The sequence below is a fragment of the Bos grunniens genome, chromosome X (assembly GCF_055505025.1).
Source record: "Bos grunniens cultivar Pamir isolate PY7600 chromosome X, Bosgru_T2T1.0, whole genome shotgun sequence".
NCBI lineage: Eukaryota > Metazoa > Chordata > Mammalia > Artiodactyla > Bovidae > Bos > Bos grunniens.
The window spans coordinates 69,120,408-69,136,882 of record NC_141194.1 but is presented as its reverse complement, the minus strand read 5'-3'; the positions used below and the strand labels follow the sequence as shown (position 1 = coordinate 69,136,882).

At 40.0% G+C, this 16,475-nt stretch overlaps 1 pseudogene across 1 annotated transcript; it reads left to right on the top strand.

The window, feature by feature from the left end:
- The first annotated feature begins 11,409 nt into the window (after nt 1-11,409).
- Nucleotides 11,410-12,416, top strand: LOC147340677 (serine/threonine-protein phosphatase 2A catalytic subunit beta isoform pseudogene; annotated as a pseudogene). Its single transcript, XR_015159586.1, has one exon. The product of XR_015159586.1 is annotated as a serine/threonine-protein phosphatase 2A catalytic subunit beta isoform pseudogene (transcript).
- Nucleotides 12,417-16,475: the final 4,059 nt, after the last annotated feature.

Below are 16,475 nucleotides of genomic sequence, written 5' to 3'. Positions count from 1 at the left end.
CTTAAGTCCAAATTCTGAGAACACCAGAGAACTCCTGACTCCAGGGAACATTAATGGACAGGAGCTCACCAAACACCTCCATACCTACACTGAAACCAAGCACCACCCAAGGGCCAAGAAGTTCCAGAGCAAGACATACCACACAAATTCTCCAGCAACACAGGAACACAGCTCTGAGCTTCAAAATACAGGCTGCCCTAAGTCACTCCAAACCCACTGACATCTCATAACACATTACTGGACACTTCATTGCACTCCAGAGAGAAGAAACCCAGCTGCACCCACCAGAACACCGACACAAGCTTCCCTAACTAGGAAACCTTGACAAGCCACCCATACAACCCCACCCACAGCGAGGAAACTCCACAATAAAGAGAACTCCACAAACTGCCAGAATACAGAAGGGCCACCTCAAACACACCAATATAAACAAGATGAAGAGACAGAGGAATACCTAGCAGGTTAAGGAACAGGATAAATGCCCACTAAACCAAACAAAAGAGGAAGAGACAGGGAATCTACCTGATGAAGAATTCTGAATAATGATAGTGAAAATGATCCAAAATCTTGAAAACAAAATGGAAACACAGATAAATAGCCTGGAGACAAGGATGAGAAGATGCAATAAAGGTTTAACAAGGACATAGAAGAAATAAAAATGAGTCAATATATAATGAATAATGCAATAAATGAGATAGAAAACACTCTGGAGGGAACAAATAGTAGAATAACAGAGGCAGAAGATAGCATTAGTGAGGTAGAAGATAGATGGTAGAGATAAATGAAGGAGACAGGAAAAAGGAAAATGAATTAAAAGAAATGAGGACAATCTCAAAGACCTCTGGGACAATGTTAAATGCTCCAACATTCGAATCATAGGAATCCCAGAAGAAGACAAAAAGAAAGACCTAGAGAAAATACTTGAGGAGATAATAGTTGAAAACTTCCCTAAAATGGGGAAGGAAATTATCACCCAAGTCCAAGAAACCCAGAGAGTCCCAAACAGGATAAACCCAAGGCTAAACACCCCAAGGCACATATTAATCAAATTAACAAAGATCAAACACAAAGAACAAATATTAAAAGCACCTAGAGAAAAGCAACAAATAACACACAAGGGGATTCCCATAAGGATAACAGCTGATCTTTCAATAGAAACTCTTCAGGCCAGGAGGGGATGGCAGGACATACTTAAAGTGATGAAAGAAAATAACCTACAGCCCAGATTACTGAACCCAGCAAGGATCTCATTCATATATGAAGGAGAAATCAAAAGCTTTACAGACAAGCAAAAGCTGAGAGAATTCAGCTCCACCAAACCAGCTCTCCAACAAATGTTAAAGGATCTTCTCTAGACAGGAAACACAAAAGGAGTGTATAAAGTTGAACCCAAAACAATAAAATAAATGGCAATGGGATCATACTTATCAATAATTACCTTAAATGTAAATGGGTTGAAAATGGAGAGATCACAACAGACAACACAGAAATACAAAGGAACATAGGAGACTACTATCAGCAATTATATGTCAATAAAATGGACAACTTGGAAGAAATGGACAAATTCTGACCCACCCGGAAGATAGCGGAGGAGTAGGACAGGGAGAACACTTTCTCCCCCAAAATTCATCAAAAGAGCATTTAAAAGCTGAGTAAATTCCACAAAACAACTTCTGAATGTCAGCATAGGACATCAGGCACCCAGAAAAGCAATCCAAGTCTTCGAAAGGAGGTAGGACAAAATATAAAAGACAAAAAAAGAGACAAAAGAGGGAGGGATGGAGTTCTGTCCCAGGAAGGGAGTCTTAAAAAGAGAGAAGTTTCCAAACATCAGGAAACCTTCTCACTGCCGAATCTGTGCCGAGCTTTGGAAACACAGAGGGCAACATAACAGGGAGAAAAAATAAACAATTAAAACTCGCAGATTGTGAGCCCTACAGTAACTCCCCCAATGGAGAAGCAGTGCAGACGCCTGCACACGCCATTAGCAAGCGGGGGCTAGGCAGGGAGGCAGGGCATGGGCTGCATCGCTTAGAGTAAGGACCTGGCCTGAAAACCCTGAGAGCTATCTGAGTGAAATAATCTGGGCTAACAAACCAGACTGTGGGATATCTACCACGCGAAAAGCCAGCCCTAACCTAAGACACTGCCAGGCCCGCGCACAGAACAAAGGACTGAACAGAGATAGCCAGCGGCAGACCTTCCCCCTCCAGTGACACGCAGCCAGAGCCAGAAGGGGGCAATCGCAGCCCCAGAGAGACATTATCTATAAAACTGTAAGCAGGCTTCTTTGCTAACTAAAACTTCTTGGGGGACTGGACGGTCAACATCTCCCTGAGAAGGTGCGCCGGTTGTACACCTAGATAACTGAGCGGCGGGGAGGCGATAAGTCGCAGCAATCACGCTCGCTAAACACCTCATCACCTGAGCTCCTCGGACCTGGGAAGGGCACAAAATGCAGGCCCAACCGAGTCTGCACCTCTGAGGACTACCCGAGTGCCTGAACCTGAGCAGCTTGGACCTGGGAGGAGCAGGCAGCCCAGGGCCGGCCTAGGATGGTTCCCAGCGGAACAACCTAGAGCCTGAGCAGTGTGGGCAGAGAGGCTACACGCGCCGTGATCGGGGGCAGACCCAGTGTGCCTGAAGCACTGCGAGCACACGCCAGTGTTACTTGTTTGCAGCATCCCTCCCTCCCTCCCCACAGCGAGACTGAACAAGTGAGCCTAAAAAGAAAAAAAAAAAAAAAGTGTCCTCCACCGTCCCCTTTGTGTCAGGGCGGAAACCAGACACTGAAGAGTCCAGCAAACAGAACAAGCTATAACAGAGGGAACCGCCTTGGAAGCTACAGGCAATAGATTAAAACCCTGTGGTTACTACCAACTATGTAGGAAGGGGCCTATAGATCTTGAGAAATAAAAGTCAGACCAAGGAACTAGCCAAAAATGAGGTGAACCCACAATACTCACAACAAAACCAGAGAAAGTCCTCAATATATTTTTACTATTTTTACGAAAATTCTTTCTTTTTTTTTATTTTTTAATTTTTAAAAAAAATTTTAAGTTCTCTTTTATTGCTTTAATTTTCACTTTTATAACCTATTACTTTGCAAAAAAAAAAAAGACCCTATTTTTTTTTCTTCAGCAAACTTCATATATATATTTTTTATAATTTTTTGACCTTGGTTTTCTTTGTTTGTTTGTTTTTTCTTCTTTTCTTTTTTTTTCTTTTTTTTTTCTTCATCTTTTTTTTTTTTAAACTTTACATAATTGTATTAGTTTTGTCAAATATCAAAATGAATCCACCACAGGTATACATGTGTTCCCCATTCTGAACCCTCCTCCCTCCCCATACCATCCCTCTGGGTCGTCCCAGTGCACTAGCCCCAAGCATCCAGTATCGTGCATTGAAACTGGACTGGCATCTCATTTCATACATGATATTTTACATGTTTCAATGCCATTCTCCCAAATCTTCCCACCTCTCCCTCTCCCATAGAGTCCATAAGACTGTTCTATACATCAATGTCTCTTTTGCTGTCTCATACACAGGGTTATTGTTACCATCTTTCTAAATTCCATGTATATGTGTTATTATACTGTATTGGTGTTTTTCCTTCTGGCTTACTTCACTCTGTATAATAGGCTCCAGTTTCATCCACCTCATTAGAACTGATTCAAATGTTTTCTTTTTAATGGCTGAGTAATACTCCATTGTGTATATGTACCATAGCTTTCTTATCCATTCATCTGCTGATGGATATCTAGGTTGCTTCCAGGTCCTGGCTATTATAAACAGTGCTGCGATGAACATTGGGGTACACGTGTCTTCTTTTCTTTAACATTGTATTTTTGAAATTCCAAACTCTACTCTAAATTTTTAATTTTAGCTTTTTGGTATTTGTTATCAATTTTGTACCTATAGTTTTTTTATAATTTCTGTGACTTTTTTTTTCTCTGTTTCTTTCTCTTCTTCTTTTATATAACATTGTATATCTGAAATTCCAAACTCTACTCTAGAGTTTTAACTTTTGCTTTTTGGTATTAGTTATCTATTTTGTATCTATATTTTCTTTAAAATTTTTGCAACCTTGTTTGTTTTTGTTTGTTCATTTTTTCTCTTTCTTTTCCTTCTTCTTTTCTTCAACATCGTATTTTTAAAATTCCAAACTCTACTCTAGATTTTTAATTTTTGCTTTTATGTATTTGTTACCAATTTAGTACCTTTAAGAACCCAATCTTCAGTACCCATTTTTCACTAGGGAACGAGATTACTGGCTTAACTGCTCTCTCTCCCTTTGGACTCTCCTTTTTCTCCACCAGGTCGCCTGTGTCTCCTCCCTAACCCCTCTCTACTCTACGCAACTCTGTGAATTTCTGTGTGTTCCAGACGGTGGAGAACACTTAGGGAACTGATTACTGGCTGGATCTGTCTCCCTCCTTTTCTTCCCCACTTTTATCCTCCTGGCCACCTCTGTCTCCTTCCTCCGTCTTCTCTTCTCTGTATAACTCTGTGAACATCTCTGAGCGGTCCAGTTGTGGAGTGCACATAAGGAAGTGATTATTGGCTAGACCACTCTCTCCACTATTGATTCCACCTCATCTCATTCGGGTCACCTCTAACTCCCTCCTCCCTCGTCTCTTCTCCATATAACGCTGTGAACCTCTCTGGGTGACCCTCACAGTAGAGAAACTTTTCATCTTTAATGTAGATATTTTATCAGTGGTGCTGTATAGAAGGAGAAGTTTTGAAACTACTGTAAAAATAAGACCAATAACTGGAAGCAGGAGGCTTAAATCCAAACCCTGACTCCAGGGAACTCCTGACTCCAAGGAACATTAATTGACAGGAGCTCATAAAATGCCTCCACACTGACACTGAAACCAAGTACCACACAAGGGCCAACAAGTTCCAGGGCAAGACATACCAAGCAAATTCTCCAGCAACAAAGGAACACAGCCCTGAGCTTCAAGATACAGGCTGCCCAAAGTCACCTCAAAACCGTAGACATCTCATAACTCATTACTGGACACTTCATTGCACTTCAGAGAGAAGAAATACAGCTCCACCCACCAGAACACCAACACAAGCTTCCCTAACCAGGAAACCTTGACAAGCCACCTGTACAAACCCGCACACAGTGAGGAAACACCACAAAAAAGAGAACTCCACAAACTGCCAGAATACAGAAAATACACCCCAAAATCAGCAATTTACACAAGATGAAGAGACAGAGAAATACCCAGCAGATAAAGGAACAGGATAAATGCCCACCAAACCAAACAAAAGAGGAAGAGATAGGGAACCTACCTGATAAAGAATTCTGAATAATGATAGTGAAATTGATCTAAAATCTTGAAATCAAAATGGAATCACAGATAAATAGCCTGGAGACAAGGATTGAGAAGATGCAAGAAAGGTTTAATAAGGACCTAGAAGAAATAAAAAGGAGTCAATATATAATGAATAATGCAACAAATGAAATTAAAAACACTCTGGAGGCAACAAATAGTACAATAACAGAGGCAGAAGATAGGATTAGTGAATTAGAAGATAGAATGGCAGAAATAAATGAATCAGAGAGGAAAAAAGAAAAAACGAATTAAAAGAAATGAAGACAATTTCAGAGACCTCCAGGACAATATTAAACACTACAACATTCGAATCATAGGGGTCCCAGAAGAAGAAGACAGAAAGAAAGACCATGAGAAAATACTTGAGGAGATAATAGTTGAAAACTTCCCTAAAATGGGGAAGGAAATAATCACCCAAGTCCAAGAAACCCAGAGAGTCCCAAACAGGATAAACCCAAGGAGAAACACCCCAAGACACATATTAATCAAATTAACAAAGATCAAACACAAAGAACAAATACTAAAAGCCGCAAGGGAAAAACAACAAATAACACACAAGGGAATTCCCATAAGGATAACAGCTGATCTTTCAATAGAAACTCTTCAAGCCAGGAGGGAATGGCAAGACATACTTAAAATGATGAAAGAAAATAACCTACAGCCCAGATTATTGTACCCAGCAAGGATGTATTTCAAGTATTAAGGAGAAATCAAAAGCTTTTCAGACAAGCAAAAGCTGAGAGAATTTTGCACCAACAAACCAGCTCTCCAACAAATGCTAAAGGATATTCTCTAGACAGGAAACACAAAAATGGTGTATAAATTCGAGCCCAAAACAATAAAGTAAATGGCAATGGGATCATACTTATCAGTAATTACCTTAAACGTAAATGGGTTGAATGCCCCAACCAAAAGACAAAGACTGGCTGAATGGATACAAAAACAAGACCCCTACATATGTTGTCTACAAGAGACCCACCTCAAAACAGGGGACACATACAGACTGAAAGTGAAGGGCTGGAAAAAGATTTTCCATGCAAATAAGGACCAAAAGAAAGCAGGAGTAGCAATACTCATATCAGATAAAATAAACTTTAAAACAAAGGCTGTGAAAAGAGACAAAGAAGGATACTACATAATGATCAAAGGATCAATCCAAGAAGAAGATATAACAATTATAAATATATATGCACCCAACATGGGAGCACCACAGTATGTAAGACAAATGCTAACAAGTATCAAAGGAGAAATTAACAATAACACAATAATAGTGGGAGACTTTAATACACCACTCACACCTATGGATAGATTAACTAAACAGAAAATTAACAAGGAAACACAAACTTTAAATGATACAATAGGCCAGTTAGACCTAACTGATATCTATAGGACATTTCATCCCAAAACAATGAAATTCACCTTTTTCTCAGGTGCACATGGAACCTTATCCAGGATAGATCACATCCTGGGCCATAAATCTAGCCTTGGTAAATTTAAAAAAATTTAAATCATTCCAAGCATCTTTTCTGACCACAATGCAGTAAGATTAGATTCAATTACAGGAGAAAACCTATTAAAAATTCCAACATACGGAGGCTGAACAACACGCTGCTGAATAACCAACAAATCACAGAAGAAATCAAAAAAGAAATCAAAATTTGCATAGAAACGAATGAAAATGAAAACACAACAACCCAAAACCTGTGGGACATGGTAAAAGCAGTCCTAAGGGGAAAGTTAATAGCAATACAGGCATACCTCAAGAAACAAGAAAAAAGTCAAATAAATAACCTTACTCTACACCAAAAGCAACTAGAAAAGGAAGAAATGAAGAACCCCAGGGTTAGTAGAAGGAAAGAAATCTTAAAAATTAGGGCAGAAATAAATGCAAAAGAAACCATAGCAAAAATCAACAAAGCCAAAAGCTGGTTCTTTGAAAGGATAAATAAAATTGACAAACCATTAGCCAGACTCATCAAGAAACAAAGGGAGAAAAATCAAATCAATAAAATTAGAAATGAAAATGGAGAGATCACAACAGACAACACAGAAATACAAAGGATCATAAGATACTACTATCAACAATTATATGGCAATAAAATGGACAACGTGGAAGAAATGGACGAATTCTTAGAAAAGTACAACTTTCCAAAGTGGACCAGGAAGAAATAGAAAATCTTAACAGACCCATCACAAGCACGGAAATTGAAACTGTAATCAAAAATCTTCCAGCAAACAAAAGCCCAGGTCCAGACGGCTTCACAGCTGAATTCTACCAAAAATTTAGAGAAGGGCTAACACCTATCCTGCTCAAACTCTTCCAGAAAATTTCAGAGGAAGGTAAACTTCCAAACTCATTCTATGAGGCCACCATCACCCTAATACCAAAACCTGACAAAGATGCCACAAAAAAAGAAAACTACAGGCCAATATCACTGATGAACATAGATGCAAAAATCCTTAACAAAATTCTAGCAATCAGAATCCAACAACACATTAAAAAGATCATACACCATGACCAAGTGGGCTTTATCCCAGGGATGCAAGGATTCTTCAATATCCACAAATCAATCAATGTAATACACCACATTAACAAATTGAAAAATAAAAACCATATGATTATCTCAATAGATGCAGAGAAAGCCTTTGACAAAATTCAACATCCATTTATGATAAAACCTCTCCAGAAAGCAGGAATAGAAGGAACATACCTCAACATAATAAAAGCTATATATGACAAACCCACAGCAAACATTATCCTCAATGGTGAAAAAATTGAAAGCATTTCCTCTAAAGTCAGGAACAAGACAAGGGTGCCCACTTTCACCACTACTATTCAACATAGTTTTGGAAGTTTTGGCCACAGCAATCAGAGCAGAAAAAGAAATAAAAGGAATCCAAACTGGAAAAGAAGAAGTAAAACTCTCACTATTTGCAGATGACATGATCCTCTACCTAGAAAACCCTAAAGACTCCACCAGAAAATTACTAGAACTAATCAATGATTATAGTAAAGTTGCAGGATATAAAATCAACACACAGAAATCCCTTGCATTCCTATACACTAATAATGAGAAAACAGAAAGAGAAATTAAGGAAACAATTCCATTCACCATTGCAACGAAAAGAATAAAATAATTAGGAATATATCTACCTAGAGAAACTAAAGACCTATACATAGAAAACTATAAAACACTGGTGAAAGAAATCAAAGAGGACACTAATAGATGGAGAAATATGCCATGTTCATGGATTGGAAGAATCAATATAGTGAAAATGAGTATACTACCCAAAGCAATTTATAGATTCAATGCAATCCCTATCAAGCTACCAACGGTATTCTTCACAGAGCTAGAACAAATAATTTCACAATTTGTATGGAAATACAAAAAACCTCGAATAGCCAAAGCTATCTTGAGAAAGAAGAATGGACCTGGAGGAATCAACCTGCCTGACTTCAGGCTCTACTACAAAGCCACAGTTATCAAGACAGTATGGTACTGGCACAAAGACAGAAATATAGATCAGTGGAACAAAATAGAAATCCCAGAGATAAATCCACGCACCTATGGACACCTTATCTTTGACAAAGGAGGCATAAATATACTATGGATTAAAGAAAATCTCTTTAACAAGTGGTGCTGGGAAATCTGGTCAACCACTGGTAAAAGAATGAAACTATAACACTTTCTAACACCATACACAAAAATAAACTCAAAATGGATTAAAGATCTAAACGTAAGACCAGAAACTATAAAACTCCTAGAGGAGAACATAGGCAAAACACTCTCTGACATACATCACAGCAGGATCCTCTATGACCCACCTCCCAGAATATTGGAAATAAAAGCAAAAATAAACAAATGGGACCTAATTAAACTTAAAAGCTCTTGCACATCAAAGGAAACTATTAGCAAGGTGAAAAGGCAGCCTTCAGAATGGGAGAAAATAATAGCAAATAAAGCAACTGACAAACAACTAATCTCAAAAATATACAAGCAACTCCTACAGCTCAACTCCAGAAAAATAAATGACCCAATCAAAAAATGGGCCAAAGAACTAAATAGACATTTCTCCAAAGAAGACATACAGATGGCTAACAAGCACATGAAAAGATGCTCAACATCACTCATTATCAGAGAAATGCACATCAAAATCACTATGAGGTACCATTTCACACCAGTCAGAATGGCTGCTATCCAAAAGTCTACAAGTAATAAATGCTGGAGAGGGTGTGGAGAAAAGGGAACCCTCTTACACTGTTGGTGGGAATGCAAACTAGTACAGCCACTATGGAGAACAGTGTGGAGATTCCTTAAAAAACTGGAAATAGAACTGCCTTATGACCCAGCAATCCCACTGCTAGGCATACACACTGAGGAAACCAGAAGGGAAAGAGACACGTGTACCCCAATGTTCATCGCAGCACTGTTTATAATAGCCAGGACATGGAAGCAACCTAGATGTCCATCAGCAGATGAGTGAATAACAAAGCTGTGGTACATATACACAATGGAGTATTACTCAGCCATTAAAAAGAATACATTTGAATCAGTTCTAATGAGGTGGATGAAACTGGAGCCTATTATACAGAGTGAAGTTAGCTAGAAAGAAAAACACCAATACAGTATACTAACGCATATATATGGAATTTAGAAAGATGCTAACAATAACCCTGTGTACGAGACAGCAAAAGAGACACTGATGTATAGAACAGTCTTATGGACTCTGTTGCAGAGGGAGAGGGTGGGAAGATTTGGGAGAATGGCATTGAAGCATGTATAATATCATGTATGAAACGAGTCGCCAGTCCAGGTTCAATGCACGATACTGGATGCTTGGGGCTAGTGCACTGGGACGACCCAGAGGGATGGTATGTGGAGGGAGGAGGGAGGAGGGTTCAGGATGGGGAACACATATATACCTGTGGCGGATTCATTTCGATATTTGGCAAAACTAATACAATTTGTAAAGTTAAAAAATAAAATAAATTTTTTTTTTTAAAAAGGAAAAAAAAAAGAATACCCACCAAAAAAAAAAAGAAATGGACAAATTCTTAGAAGAGTATAACTTTCCAAAAATGAGCCAGGGAGAAATAGAAAATCTTAACAGACCCATCACAAGCATGGAAACTGAAACTGTAATCAGAAATCTTCCAGCAAACAAAAGCCCAGATTCAGACAGCTTCACAACTGAATTCTACCAAAAATATAGAGAAGAGCTAACACCTATCCTACTCAAACTCTTCCAGAAAATTGCAGAGGAAGGTAAACTTCCAAAGTCATTCTATGAGGCCACTATCATCCTAATACCAAAACCTGACAAACGTGCCACAAAAAAAAGAAAACTACAGGCCAATATCACTGATGGACATAGATCAAAAGTCTTTAACAAAATTCTAGCAGTCAGAATCCAACAACACATTAAAAAGATCATACATCACCACCACGTGGGGTTTATCCCAGGGATCCAAGGATTCTACAATATCTGCAAATCAATTCATGTAATACACCACAGTAACAAATTGAAAAATTAAAGCCATAATTTTATTGGATGATAATAGATGCGGAGAAAGCCTTTGACAAAGTTCAACATCCATTTATGATGAAAACTCTCCAGAAAGCAAGAATAGAAGGAACATAGGTCAACATAATAAAAGCTATAGGCCCGGGCGATGACAGAAAGCCGGAGGGAGGGGCGAGAAAGAGCGAGAGAGAAGGAGCCGGGGAGGCGAGAGCGGCCAGAGGCCGGCAGGCGGCGGGTGCCCATCCTCCGGCGGCAGCTGCGCGGAAGCCCCGCACGTCTCCGCGTCCTTCACCGACTCTCCGGGCGCGCGGGCCGGTGGGCCGGGGCGGGCGGGGGTCTCCCAGAGGCCGCGCGCTCGGAGCCGCCCAAGGGGCTTGGGCCGGGCGCGGGGTCCGCAGTGCCGGGCTCCTCCCGCCCCCGCCAGAAGCTGGCGGCGGCGGGGGCGGGGGGGGGTGGTGGCTAGGGAAGCGGCGCCCGGGGCGGGGGCGCACGGGGGACAGGAGGAGGTGGCGGCGGAGGGGCGGGGGCCGCCATGGACGACAAGGTGTTCACTAAGGACCTGGACCAGTGGGTCAAGCAGCTGAATGAGTGTAAACAGCTCAACGAGAACCAAGTCCAGACGCTCTGTGAAAAGGCTAAGGAAATTTTAACAAAAGAAATCAAATGTACAGGAGGTCCGTTGTCCTGTCACCGTCTGTGGAGATGTGCATGGCCAATTCCATGACCTTATGGAACTCTTCAGAATTGGCGGGAAGTCACCAGACACAAACTATCTGTTCATGGGCAACTATGTAGACAGAGGTTATTATTCTGTGGAAACGGTAACTCTTCTTGTGGCATTAAAGGTGCGTTATCCAGAGCACATTACAATACTGAGAGGAAACCACGAAAGCCAACAAATTACCCAAGTTTATGGCTTTTATGACGAATGTCTGTGAAAGTATGGAAATGCCAATGTTTGGAAATATTTTACAGATCTCTTTGATTATCTGCCACTTACAGCTTTAGTAGATGGACAGATATTCTGCCTCCATGGTGGCCTCTCTCCATCCATAGATACACTGGATCATATAAGAGCCCTGGATCGTTTACAAGAAGTTCCACATGAGGGCCCCATGTGTGATCTTTTATGGTCACATCCAGATGATCATGGTGGGTGGGGTATTTCACCACGTGGTGCTGGCTACACATTTGGACAAGATATTTCTAAAACGTTTAACCATGCTAATGGTCTCACACTGGTTTCTCGTGCTCACCAACTTGTAATGGAGGGATACAATTGGTGTCACGATCGGAACGTGGTTACCATTTTCAGTGCACCCAATTACTGTTATCGTTGTGGGAACCAGGCTGCTATCATGGAATTAGATGACACTTTGAAATATTCCTTCCTTCAGTTTGACCCAGCACCTCATCGTGGAGAGCCTCATGTGACCCGGCGCACCCCAGACTACTTCCTGTAAATCCCTCTTGGGAAAACCTGCCTTTGTATGTGGAAGTATATCTGGCTTTTATATATATATATATATATATATATATAAACAACAAAAAAGGCAAAAAAATAAAATAAAATAAATAAAAGCTATATATGACAAATTCTCAGCAAACATTACCCTCAATGATGAAAAATTAAAAGCATTTCCCCTAAAGTCAGGAATAAGACATGGGTGCCCACTTACATCATGACTATTCAACACAGTTTTGGAAGGTTTGGCCACAGCAATCAGAGCAGAAAAAGAAATAAAAGGAATCCAAATTGGAAAAGAAGAAGTAAAACTCTCACTGTTAGCAGATGACATGATCCTCTACATAGAAAATCCTAAAGATTCCACAAGAAAATTACTAGAGCTAATCAATGAATAGAGTAAAGTGGAAGGATATAAAATCAACACACAGAAATCCCTTGTATTCCTATACACTAATAATGAGAAAATAGAAAGAGAAATTAAGGAAACAATTCCATTCACCATTGCAATGAAAAGAATAAAATACTTAGGAATATACCTACCTAAAGAAACAAAAGACATATATATATAGAAAACTATAAAACACTGGTGAAAGAAATTGAAGAAGACACTAAGAGATGGAGAACTATACCATGTTCATGGAACAGAAGAATGAATATAGTGAAAATGAGTATACTACCCAAAGCAATCTATAGATGCAATGCAATCCCTGTCAAGCTACCAATGGTATCTTTCACAGACCTAGAACAAGTAATTTCACAATTTGTATAGAAATACAAGAAACCTCGAATAACCAAAGCAATCTTGAGAAAGAAGAATGGACCTGGAGGAATCAACCTGCCTGACTTCAGGCTCTATTACAAAGCCACAGTCATCAAGACAGTATGGTACTGGCACAAAGACAGAAATATAGATCGATAGAACAAAATAGAAAGCCCAAAGATAGATCCACGCACCTATGGACACCTTATCTTTGACAAAGGAAGCAAGAATATACAAGGGAAAAAAGACAAACTCTTTAACAAGTGGTGCTGGGAAAACTGGTCAACCACTTGTAAAAGAATGAAACTAGAACACTTTCTAACACCATACACAAAAATAAACTCAAAATGGATTAAATATGTAAACATGAGACCAGAAACTATAAAACTCCGAGAAGAGAACATAGACAAAACACTCTCCGGCATAAATCACAGCTGGATCTTCTATGACCCACCTCGCAGAATATTGGAAATAAAAGCAAAAATAAACAAATAGGACCTAATTAAAATTAAAACCTTCTGCACAACAAAGGAAACTATAAGCAAGATGAAAAGACAGCCTTCCGAATGGGAGAAAATAATAGCAAACAAAGCAATGGAAAAAGAATTAATCTCAAAAATATATAAGCAACACCTGCAGCTCAATTCCAGAAAAATAAATGACCCAATCAAAAAATGGGCCTAAGAATTAAACAGACATTTCTCCAAAGAAGACATACAGATGGCTAACAAACACATGAAAACATGCTCAACATCACTCATTATCAGAGAAATGCAAACCAAAACCACAGTGAGGTACCATTTCACGCCAGTCAGAATGGCTGCGATCCAAAAGTCTACAAACAATAAATGCTGGAGAGCATGTGGAGAAAAGGGAACCCTCTTACACTGTTGGTGGGAATGCAAACTAGTACAGCCACTATGGAGAACAGTGTGGAGATTCTTTAAAAACTGAAAATAGAACTGCCATATGACCCAGCAATCCCACTGCTGGGCATACACACCGAAGAAACCAGAATTGAAAGAGACAAGTTTACCCCAATGTTCATCGCAGCACTGTTTATAATAGCCAGGACATGGAAGCAACCTAGATGTCCATCAGCAGATGAATGGATAAGAAAGCTGTGATACATATACACAAAGAAGTATTCAGATCAGATCAGATCAGTCGCTCAGTCATGTCCGACTCTTGCGACCCCATGAATCACAGCACTCCAGGCCTCCTTGTCCATCACCAACTCCCAGAGTTCACTGACACTCACATCCATCGAGTCAGTGATGCCATCCAGCCATCTCATCCTCTGTCGTCCCCTTCTCCTCCTGCCCCCAATCCCTTCCAGCATCAGAGTCTTTTCCAATGAGCCAAATCTTCGCATGACGTGGCCAAAGTACTGGAGTTTCAGCTTTAGCATCATTCCTTACAAAGAAATCCCAGGGCTGATCTCCTTCAGAATAGACTGGTTGGATCTCCTTGCAGTCCAAGGGACTCTCAAGAGTCTTCTCCAACACCACAGTTCAAAAGCATCAATTCTTCGGTGCTCAGCCTTCTTCACAGTCCAACTCTACATCCATACATGACCACAGGAAAAACCATAGCCTTGACTAGACGAACCTTTGTTGGCAAAGTAATGTCTCTGCTTTTGAATATGCTATGTAGGTTGGTCATAACTTTCCTTCCAAGGAGTAAGCGTCTTTTAATTTCATGGCTGCAGTCACCATCTGCAGTGATTTTGGAGCCCAGAAAAATAAAGTCTGACACTGTTTCCACTGTTTCCCCATCTATTTCCCATGAAGTGATGGGACCAGATGCCATGATCTTAGTTTTATGAATGTTGAGCTTTAAGCCACCTTTTTCACTCTCCTCTTTCACTTTCATCAAGAGGCTTTTTAGTTCTTCTTCACTTTCTGCCATAAGGGTGGTGTCATCTGCATATCTGAGGTTATTGATATTTCTCCCTGCAATCTTGATTCCAGCTTGTGTTTCCTCCAGTCCAGCGTTTCTCATGATGTACTCTGCATATAAGTTGAATAAACAGGGTGACAATATACAGCCTTGACGTACTCCTTTTCCTATTTGGAACCAGTCTGTTGTTCCATGTCCAGTTCTAACTGTTGCTTCCTGACCTGCATACAAATTTCTCAAGAGGCAGATCAGGTGGTATGGTATTCCCATCTATTTCAGAATTTTCCACAATTTATTGTGATCCACAAAGTCAAAGTCTTTGGCATAGTCAATAAAGCAGAAACAGATGTTTTTCTGGAACTCTCTTGCTTTTTCGATGATCCAGCGGATGTTAGCAATTTGATCTCTGGTTCCTCTGCCTTTTCTAAAACCAGTTTGAACATCAGGAAGTTCACAGTTCATATATTGCTGAAGCCTGGCTTGGAGAATTTTGAGCATTACTTTACTAGCATGTGAGATGAGTGCAATTGTGCAGTAGTTTGAGCATTCTTTGGCATTGCCTTTCTTTGGAATTGGAATGAAAACTGACCTTTTCCAGTCCTGTGGCCACTGCTGAGTTTTCCAAATTTGCTGGCATATTGAGTGCAGCACTTTCACAGCATCATCTTTCAGGATTTGAAATAGCTCAACTGGAATTCCATCACCTCCACTAGCTTTGTTCGTAGTGATGCTTTCTAAGGCCCACTTGACTTCACATTGCAGGATGTCTGGCTCTAGGTCAGTGATCACACCATCGTGATTATCTGGGTCGTGAAGATCTTTTTTGTACAGTTCTTCTGTGTATTCTTGCCATCTTTTCTTAATACCTTCTGCTTCTGTTAGGTCCATACCATTTCTGTCCTTTATCAAGCCCATCTTTGCATGAAGTGTTCCTTTGGTATCTCTGATTTTCTTGAAGAGATCTCTAGTCTTTCCCACTCTGTTGTTTCCTCTTTTTCTTTGCATTGATCACTGAAGAAGGCTTTCTTATCTCTTCTTGCTATTCTTTGGAACTCGGCATTCAGATGTTTATATCTTTCCTTTTCCCCTTTACTTTTTGCTTCTCTTCTTTTCACAGCTATTTGTCAGGCCTCCCCAGACAGCCATTTTGGTTTTTTGCATTTCTTTTCCATGGGGATGGTCTTGATCCCTGTCTCCTGTACAATGTCACGAACCTCATTCCATAGTTCATAAGGCATTCTATCTATCAGATCTAGGCCCTTAAATCTATTTCTCACTTCTACTGTATAATCATAAGGGATTTGGTTTAGGTCATACCTGAATGGTCTAGTGGTTTTCCCTACTTTCTTCAATTTAAGTCTGAATTTGGCAATAAGGAGTTCATGATCTGAACCACAGTCAGCTCCTGGTCTTGTTTTTGCTGACTTTATAGAGCTTCTCCATCTTTGGCTGCAAAGAATATAATCAA